The sequence below is a fragment of the Euprymna scolopes genome, chromosome 1 (assembly GCF_053919585.1).
Source record: "Euprymna scolopes isolate OS-2025 chromosome 1, ASM5391958v1, whole genome shotgun sequence".
Classification (NCBI taxonomy): domain Eukaryota; kingdom Metazoa; phylum Mollusca; class Cephalopoda; order Sepiida; family Sepiolidae; genus Euprymna; species Euprymna scolopes.
This window is the reverse complement of record NC_136482.1, coordinates 99,750,107-99,758,813: the sequence shown is the minus strand read 5'-3', so window position 1 is coordinate 99,758,813 and position 8,707 is coordinate 99,750,107.

The following is an 8,707-nucleotide window of genomic DNA, read 5'->3' as shown; positions in this document are numbered from 1 at the left end:
TAATTTGGTAGAGACCGCAGAGGTCAATTTTTTTTTAACTTTGACCTCTATTATAACCCATTAACATTTATTGTTTTGGTTGTTAAGTTAGATCTATGTCCAAGGAACCTATATCTAAAATTTCAATTGTTTATACCAAAAATTGGTGGAGGAGTTTGATAGAGTTCTCAAAGGTCAAATCGTTGAACTTTGACCCCTTAACAGCCAAATTTCTGGCCGTAAACAGATTACAAAGATTTTCCCAAATCTCCATACCCTGTGTATTAAATTTCGAGTCTGTAGACTGAAAATTGACAGAGTTATTGTGTCGGGAAATGTACACAGACAGACAGACACACACACACCCAGGCAGACACTTTCACTTTATATATATACTAGCATTTCAGCCCAGTGTTGCCCAGATGTTTGGATGTGTCTGTTGAGCAAAAAAAAAAAAAAGTGGTAGCAGGAAGGCAGGCTCGAAGCTGTACCGTGAAGGAGGAAAAGTATGGGGAAAATAACCTGACGTCTTTGCTGTTACGACCACCAACAAACCGGAAGTGACTTATGTGTAAATTAAGGCTAGACAATCTAAAGGAGAGGATAACTTTAAAAAATATCGGTGAATCCCCCCCTGTAGAAAAGTGCTCAGTTGAAGGTGAAGATATTAATGTTTTTAGTCAATTTTTCAATATGTGTCGTCTGAAAGGTCCAACTTACAAATGATACTGATCTTGGTAAAATCCGTCGCCTCTGTCAAAAGTTTTAAGCAGACATGCAAACATACATGCATACATTTATATATTGGTAACTAAACATTTTCGACCCAAACCGATTAAAAAGCTTACCCTATCTCTGAATACCCTTTATGTAAAATTTCAAATGTTTAGACCAGAAATTGTCTGAGTAATTTGGTAGAGACTGCAGAGGTCAATTTTTTTTTAAAGTTTGACCCCCTTTTTTGCCCCATTAAGATTTATTGTTTGGAGCTCAAATCAAGTTATAGGTTAGATCCATGTCCAAGGAACCTATATCTAAAATTTCAATTGTTTATACCCAAAATTGTCGGAGGAGTTTGGTAGATTTCTCAAAGGTCAAATCGTTGAACTTTGACCCCTTAACAGCCAAATTTCTGGCCGTAAACAGATTACAAAGATTTTCCCAAATCTCCATACCCTGTGTTTCAAATTTTGAGTCTGCAGACCGAAAATTTACAGAGTTATTGTGTCGGGAAATGTACACAGACAGACACACACAGAGACAGACACTTTCACTTTATATATATACTAACATTTCAGCCCAGCGTTGCCCGGGTGTTTGGTGGTGTATGATGATCAAAAAAAAAAAACAGAAACGTGGTCAATTTTTTTAATTTGACCCCTATTATGACCCCTTAACATTTATTTTTTTGGGCTCAAATCAAGTTATTAAGTTAGATCTATGTCCAAGGAACCTATATCTAAAATTTCAAGTGTTTAGATCCCAAATTGTTTGGTAGAGTTCTCAAAGATCAAATTGTTGAACTTTGACCTCTTAACAGCCAAATTTCTGGCCGAAAACCAATCCCAAAGATTTTCCCAAATCTCCATACCCTGTATATCAAATTTCGAGTCTGTAGACTTAAAATTGACAGAGTTATTGTTGGGAAATGTACACAAACACACACAGACACACACACAGACACGTTCACTTTTATAGATATATAGATAGATAGATTGCGTGTAATTATATTCATGCAGATATTCTACATGATTTATAATTCATACTTGCATAATTATTTGCATAAAAAGGTTGTAGTAAACACAAACTTTTTTCTATATATATTTATGTATGCGCATATATATTTGTTTAAAAATTTTTGCCTACCAAACTCTTCTGTCAGTTTTTGGTCTACAGACATGAAACTTAATATATAGGGTATTTGAACCCATGCAAAACTTTATATTTGTGTTTTGCCGGGGAAAATCAGTGAAAAAGTGTAAAAATTAAAAAATGGGATTTGCCTGGTGAATGTTGATCGACACCATTATGAATATTCATGCGCAACGTAATAGCTATTTGTTCATTTATTTTATTTTTTAGCCTTGTAGCAAACGTGTCTTCATAGGTCAAGCATTAATGTCAAAGGAAAAAGTAAATCATAAGCTAAACATTTTGGTTTCAACTTTTGGTGGTGGCGCACGATCATTTGTTTTAATTTTTCAATCATTACTACATATTGGGTCTAATATGATATAATAATAATAAATACAAAATCTGCATCAATCAAAGGATCATAAACAGTTCTCACACAGAAAGTTGTCAAGATGCTTGAAAAAGATGGATGCGGTTGGTGAGAGGTCTAGAGAGTATGGTGAATGAGGCCGAGTTTTGTAGTCCAAGTCGTTCAACTTCTGCAGGGTCGATTTAGCAATGTGCGATCGAGACTTGCTCGTGGAGTAGAATTAGGCATTTTCAGTTGATTAATGCTGGGTGTTGTTGCTGAAGTTTCTGATGCCTTTCATTCATTTGTTGGCAATACTTCTCTGCAGAAATGGTTTAGGCTGCATTAAAAAAAAGTCTAATAGATTAGACGGGTCGCAAACTACCAAAAAGTTAGCATAACCTTCATTTGGTGCAACTCTCGCTTTAGGAAACGTTATGGAATTTCTTTGGCGTCCAACCACTGAGCTAGGCGTCGCCAGCTGTCAAAAAGAATCCACTTTTAATTGCAAGTCACAATTCGGACGAGAAACGGGTAATTGTTGTTGTGTAAAAGAAGGGGAGATAACACTTCATAATGGCGTTTCTTTTGGTTGTCGTTCAATTCGTGAGGCACCCATTTATCAAGTTTTTTGTCTTTCCAATACCTCTCAAGTGGCTGAAAATCGTCATATCCGTTACATTTGATTCAGAAGCAAATTCTCGAACAGTTGTGCGCTGATTTATTTTGACTAAGGCTCTTAACTGATCATTGTCAACACCAGATGGCGACTGCTACGCTCATCATCTTGAAGACACTCATCGCCAGCATGAAATTTTTTAAACCACCACTGTTCTGTGCGTTCAGTAATGGTTCCTGGACCAAACGTAGATATCGGGAGCTGTTTTATCTGCTATTTAACCTAGCTTGAATTGAAATAAAAAATTGTGCAAATTTGGGTTGTTTCATCTTGTATTCAACGTTCTGAAAAAGATTTTTGTAATTTTTATAATGTTTGTAAAACGATTTTTTGTAAAACGATATTAATTTAAACAATTAGATAAAGCGGAAATCTCTCTTTAAAATAGTATATAAATTAAAGGTATTATAACGAACACTTATTTGAAAGTACATTTTTGGGAATAAAAATTATAAATTCTGCAAGAACTTTCTCATAATTCTACCTTTTGTTTAAATTGGACAAATCTATAAAAAATATTATTTTAAAGTTAAGTGTGACAGACCAATGGAAGAATTGACGCAGAGATCATCGTATAGAAATTAGAGGACATATTAAAAATAAAAAAAAACAAATTATTTATATGGTTTAAATGGAAAATTATTGGTTCTTGTTCCTGCCATGAGAATCAATTTCTTTTAGTGTGTTTATTTCCATTGATGAACTGTCATGACAAGAAATAAGTGCTAATCCGTGTACAAATACGCTGGAATGTCCATCTCTGTTTGGTCAGCTGTTCACAAATAAAAGAAAAGAAAAAACAAAAACAATAATTCTTCAAAAATCTTTTTGTCCTCCTAATAAACAAAACAAATAAATATTATAAAGATATAATTTATATCCAATTTTATACATTGTTCATAGATCGATATATATATATATATGATTTTCAGAATGTGAGAGATTATATATATATAATCCACAGCAAAACAACGTCGCAGCCAACAAGAATCATGACAGTCAACGAACCAAATGTCTAAGACTACCTTTTCCGGTTCGTTGTCTGTCATGGCTCGTGGGCTACGACGTTGTTTTGCTGTGGAATTTATATATATATATATATATATATATATATATATATATATATATATATATATATACTAGCATTTCATCCCGGTGTTGCCCGGGTGTTTGGATGTGTCTGTTGAGCAAAAAAAAAAAAAAAAAATGTTAGTAGGAAGGCAGGCTCGAACCCGTACCGCGAAAGAGGAAAAGAACGGGAAAAAAACCTGACGTCTTTGCGGTTACGACCACCGACAAACCTGAAGTGAGTTATGTTTAAATTAAGGCTAGACAATCTAAAGGAGAGGATAACTTAAAAAAATATCGGCGAAAAAAGCGACCCCCCCCTGTATAAAAGTGCTCAGTTGAAGGTGAAGATATTAATGTTTTTAGCCAATTTTTCGATATTAGTCATATGAAAGGTCGAACTTCAAAACGATACTGATCTTGGTAAAATCCGTCGCCTCTATCGAAAGTTTTAGGCACACATGCAAACATACATACATTTATATATTGGTAACTATAAATTTTCGATCCAAACCGATGAAAAAGCTTGCCCTATCTCTGAATACCCTTTACTTAAATTTTCAAATGTTTAGACCAGAAATTGTCTGAGTAATTTGATAGAGACCGCAGAGGTCAATATTTTTTAACTTTGATCCCTATTATGACCCCTTAACATTTATTGTTTGGAGCTCAAATCAAGTTATTAAGTTAGAGCCATGCTCAAGGAACCTATATCTAAAATTTCAATTGTTGATACCCAAAATCATCGGAGGAGTTTGGTAGATTTCTCAAAAGACAAATCGTTGAACTTTGACTCCTTAACAGCCAAATTTCTGGCCGAAAACCGGTCACAAAGATTTCCCAAATCTCAGTACCCTGTATATCAAATTTCGAGTCTGTAGACTGAAAATTGACAAAGTTATTGCATAGGGAAATGTACACACACACACACACACACACACACACACACACAGACAGACGCGTTCACTTTTATAGTGATACTAGCATGGGTGCCCGGATATTCGGAGGTGTATGCTGAGCAAAAAAAAAGAAAAAAAAAACGGTCAATTTTTTTAACTTTGACCCCTATTATGACCCCTTAACATTTATTGTTTTGGGCTCAAATCGAGTTAATAAGTTAAATCCATATCCAAGGAACCTATATCTAAAATTTCAAGTGTTTATACCCAAAGTTATCGGAGGAGTTTGGTAGTCCTCAAAGGTCAAATTGTTGAACTTAATAGCCAACTTTCTGGCCGAAAACCGATCACATAGATTTTCCCAAATCTCAGTTCCCTGTATATCAAATTTCGAGTCTGTAGACTAAAAAATGACAGAGTTATTGCATAAGGAAATGTACACAGACACACAGACAGACATGCACGTTCACTTTTAGGGAAAAGTGACCTCCCTTTTATTTTCGTTTTTTGTTTATTTTATTATTTTTATTTATTAAATATTTAAATATTTTATTTAAATATTTTTATTATTTATTTAAATATTTTTCCAAGCAAACTTTTATCCATGGACACGTGTTTCTGGGTTTAATCTGTCATTAGCATAGATCAAACATCAGCAATGATCGAACTATATATATTGTTACATTTTTGACTACCACTTGAAGAAAGTAGGAAGAATTAATGTAACAAAGTTAGCCTTTAATTACTTATTTTATTGTAAACGTTTGTTTACAAGAGAAATATGTTTTTTTTTTTAATGGAATAGTGTCATACATGTGCGTCTATTTGCATCTTGCTTGAGAGAGAGAGAGAGAGAGAGAGAGAGAGGGAGAGAGAGAGAGACAGACAGACAGACAGACAGACAGACAAAGAAAAAAGAAAGAAAGCTAGAAGTTTTTGATTTGGATACAAAAACGTTTTTTTGTATTTTGTATTATAAAATAGATTCTGTTTTATTTCTGTGGCCATTACAATACTCCCCCACAAGATAATGGAGTTTTTGGAACGGTTTTATTAATTTTTAAGTGTTTGTTCATCCCGTTGTTTAATAATAAACAAATTCGTTATCTTTTTTCCATGGCACTGCTCTACCTGAAGTTTTCGTTTTCAGTTTGTGTTCATGTACTTTTTCAGGAAGTAAATAATCAGGCTTTTTATTTGTATTGTTAGTTGTATTTTGTGTATGTTTTTGTTTTGTTTTCAATGTAAAGTTTCAAACGATTTATTGAAACTTGTGTATGCATGTTTTGATTAGTTTCTACTAAGAAATATTTTTGGTCTTCATTTGAGCACCATATAAGGACATGAGTAGGGTGCTTCTGGTAGTTTTTGAACACAATCAATTCTGATCCAAACTTTTGGACAAATTTGAAGTAAGTTGATTTGACACATTTTTTTTTTTTTTTTTTCTGATCTTGCTCTGTTTGGAATGTCTGTCAGATCAAATTTTGCCAAAGTTTTATGCAGCTCTCTAGTAATTTTCTGTAATCGGTTGTGTTTTCTGTATTAATCATTAATTGTAGCAACAATATTTGTGCACCTGTAATGGTATAAAAAGGGGAAAAATTGCCACAGTTGGGCATACTTTGAATTCTCAAGAGAATTATTGATAGGGCTAAAATCCAGGATTCATTTCAGGCCATGATAACTGATTGGTTCTGTGAGCTCCGTCTACGAGTCCATTGCATTGTGGATGATAAGCTGTTGTCCATAGTCTATAGAATCCAATAATTTTTGATAATTCAAGGAATAATTCACTTTTGAATCATGTGTCTTTGTTATAACAGAGTGGATCACCAAATCGAGTAATCCATGTATTAACAAAACATACTGCTAGTTTGTGTAGTAATTTCTGATATCGGTTTTGCTGCTATCCAGCGACTGGCTCGATCTATACACATTAAAATGTACTGATATAGACTGGTGTAAGTACTGTTTGAGTATTTTATCGATGTGTACAGTGTGAAATCTTGATGGTATTTCCAATGTTTGTATAGGTGATTTAGTATGTCTGTATATTTTTGCTTGTTGGCAAGATGCATATGATGAACATAATTCCTTGATGCTTTTGTTCATATGTGGCCAGTAAAATCTAGCTTTAATCACTCGGGTGGATGTTTTTATTCCAGAGTGTAATACAGAATGTAAGCTGTCAAAGATAGATTCGCGCAGTGCGAATGGCACAAAAGATCTTGTGTATGATGATGTATCGCACAATCGTAAGGGAATAAGGACAAACAACACCGGTTATGTAGTAGACTGGAGCGTTACTTCCTTTGTGGGATAGAAAGAGTCCTGGCACCAGAAGAGAATACATGCTTTTACCCCTCATGGGAATGATGCCCACTTGAATCAGAGTAGGACTCTAGCATGAATGATATTACCCACTGCTTACGGTAGAGCCACATGAAAATGAGTACTGCTTTATTGTATTGTTCTGAAGTAGATATGTGCTCTACACACTTTAGTTTTCTGTTTGGCAAAATATGTTTTTATTCCCACTGGAAAAGACATGATATCCTTATTCATTGTTTTTTTTTTTTTTTTTTGCAACTTGCTGAGTAATAAACACTGTTTCGTTTATATTATTCAGCAAGGGCATAAGTTCATCTGCCAGTTTTCCTAGTTGTGTAGAAGTTAGCTCTTTTTGTGAGGCAATAACTAAAGAGATTGTTCCTGGCAGAGTTTGAAGAAATTTGTGCAAAACAATTTTTTCTCCGATACCTATCTGTTTTGCTATCGACAACATTTCTTGTAAATATGATGATGGCCGACCTGTTATTGTTGACATTAACTTATCAAGCACTTCCGGTTTTGTCTGTGTGCCTCAATTAGTGCACGTTTTACTTCCTCAGATTTTTTGACTCAAGCACCAATGTCAGTATTTTTGCAATCATCTCTGCAAGCAGAGACAATATTACTGTAAAGAATTTTGTACCTATTTACTATGCCTCCCCACGGGACAGAGTTAGACACCAGGGTCGTTTTTTAACGTGGAGAAAAGGTACAAAAATAAAAATGGTCTCAGTCGTGAAGGATTTCTCCTCCACTGAAAGAGAACAAGAAACAGAAGTGCAGCATCTGAAGAACAGATGGTATTTATTTGCTCCCCCACCGAGCAAATTAGGCACAAGGCCGATTTTTAATGTGAGGAGTGAAGGGAGGGGGAAGGGGAAAAGGGGACCAGCTCCCGAAAGGTGGGAAATGGGAGCTGGTTAAAGGTCAGACATGTGGGGTTGCCCCCACATCTGGTCTTTGCTAGTCATAGCTAGTCATAGCTAGTCATAGCTAGTCATAGCTTGCAGTATCTGCCGGAACAGATACTACACTTTGATTACCAAAAGGCCAAGTAGAGGATTGCACTTCCAGAATGCAAAATCTCTACTATCTCCATGAATTCTGGTGTTTTAATGTTTATTTGCTGGAGGGAAGCTGCTTACATTTTTTTTTTTTTTTGTTTATTTTGCCAACAAGAAAACAAGGATTTTGCTGTGTTAAAAAGGACTTTTTTATAAAAGCATTAATTAATTTGGTCTGTGTAAGGGATTTTTTGTGTTTTGTTTCTTGGAAGGATTTATGTTTTTGGGGTTTTTTTTGTAAAAATATATAACTTCGTAAACAGAATGTTTTTATTAAGGAAAGGGTAGTTTTATGTTTTGTTTTTTGGGGGGATTTTGTTTTTTTAATTATCAAACAGGATGCAAAGAGAGTCATGAATCTGTCAACCAGACTCCAACCCCTGTCCTATCGCCACAATCTTGCATCATTGTACTCATTTTACAAGTACTTTAATGGAATGTGCCCTGAATGAACTCATAGCAGCAAAATTCCACCCTTTCA